Raw genomic sequence first — 2,114 nt, 5'->3', positions numbered from 1 at the left:
ATGTTCCAATAGTAACTAGCGCTTGCACCCACAGGTGGGAGTCTCAGATCCATTGGCAGATACCAAGATGACATCACCAAGCTTAGAATGACTACGTCCTATCCTGAACAATGACATTGGTAGGAGAGAATGGCAAACACCACTGTCTACCAAAAACCACACATCAATAACAGCCTCATGCAAAAAGAAAAGATTAGTGATACAGGAGGCCCCCATCACAACAATTTGATCCTTTCTTTGCAGCAACCCCAAATCTGGAGTGGTAGCAGCATAACTGCAGCTGATGGTCATCAGTAAGTGACTGAAGAGGTGGTTGTTTGAGGCATGAATGAGGGGTGGTATATGTGGGGTGGGGGCAACTTTGTCACTAGTCCAGCGTGTCATGAGGTGGGCGTTTGTGTCTTACCAGATTCACGTCGGCTTCGGTTGGTGTTGAATGGTTGTCCTCTTCGCCAGGAGTGGACGCATTGATGAAGGTCTTGAAGATGGTGAAATAGCTGTCCATAAGGGTATCGACTTTTGTCATCAGGTCCTTCATTGGCAAGTTATCAACTTTGGGATGGTGGAGCGACAGATTTGGGTAGGTGGGTTAGCCAAAGGTTATGAAGAAGATTCACTTCCCGAGGAGAACCGTCAGTGGCAGGTTGCAGGAGAGTGATATTGATCATTTCCTTGAGGGCAAGTAAAGCCTCTTGGGCCCGATAGCTTTTGAGAGAGCCGAAATAGCTGGGTTATATGGGCAGGAGATATGTTTTGAGAGCATTATACTCTATTGCTGCATCCCCTCGGTCACACACCTAATCAGTCATTTCCGGTAAAGTGTCCTCAAGTGTTGCAGCATATACATACTGTAGTCTGTTTTGCTGCTTGAGCAAGTCATGCCCTTAGTGCAAAACTGAACTTTGGCACACTGAAACAAGGCAAAAGCTTCTCTACTGGCAAAGGGCTCCAGTTTCATTGATAAGGAGTCGATAGAAGAGTCAGGCTCATTGGACAGAGCCGTCAAATGGTAGAGTGCGCGGTGGGCAGGAAACTGGTCACTAAGAGGATCACCAATATGGCAGACTGATAAGGGTCTTAACGGAGAGACGTGCTGGACATGACTGGTTTCTTTAAACAACATAGCAAACTTATAAACAAACAGCTGAGGATAACAATGACATAAAGTCTTTTACAAGAGGAAATATACAATGGCAAGCTTAAATAGGTTTTTCTATTATCAGCGCTGGAGTGATTTCTCAGTATAACTCCTTTACTAATCAAAATTTTCTCACCACCGTTATGATTTTTTAGATATCTTCAAGTGTTCTATTATAGGATTCATCTATGCCTTGTACTTGAAGGACTTTCATTATAACTGAAGTATTTACATGATTGAAAGATTTCTCATAACCTAAAAATTCCATGCATTGTGGTTTGTTTTTGTTATATGTAGCTTAAATTTATCTAGTTTTAAGTTATAAGACGGTGTAAAGATCTCTTTTGAAATATTAAGTGATCATGTTAAGATTAAAACATTGTAATGATCTCCAAATAAAGATATCTCTGTGGAAATTTCTCATAAGTCACCAAAGCCACCAGGTGTACTTACAACGTGGAAAAAAATGTCCCAATAATGTTCTCGAGTTTTATCTAAAACGTCTTTGTTGGGTATATGAAGGACACAAGGTGTTTTTTAAGGGAGACTTGTTCCGACCATCTCTGAGTTTGTTAGGTGCACAGACTGAAAATGGTCCTTTCAAGAGTCCCACAAGTGTAAAAGGGGTCAAAATGAAAAGTCGTTGTTTCGCAAGGAACAAATCTATTAATAATCGATAAAGGGTTACCCCTCCTTGAGCATCAATACAAGCTTGGTAACGTTATCGCATGCTGTTTATCAGTAGTCAGATCCATTCTTGAGAAAGAGTATTCCACTCTTCATGCAGTTACCGTCTGAGATCCCCAAGTGTACTGCTCTGCGTGACGCGTTGCCTCACTGCTCTACTTAACTGATCACAGACATGTTCAATAGGGTTGTGGTCCTCACCTGTTGTTCATAAATGGAACAGCTACTCGGACAAGAATTTCATCTGTGTCCATGGAAGGTTTTTAAGGCTTTCCTATGGTCACCTTTT

Source organism: Palaemon carinicauda, chromosome 1, assembly GCF_036898095.1.
Source record: "Palaemon carinicauda isolate YSFRI2023 chromosome 1, ASM3689809v2, whole genome shotgun sequence".
NCBI classification, from domain to species: Eukaryota; Metazoa; Arthropoda; class Malacostraca; order Decapoda; family Palaemonidae; genus Palaemon; species Palaemon carinicauda.
This window is presented reverse-complemented; position numbering follows the sequence as displayed.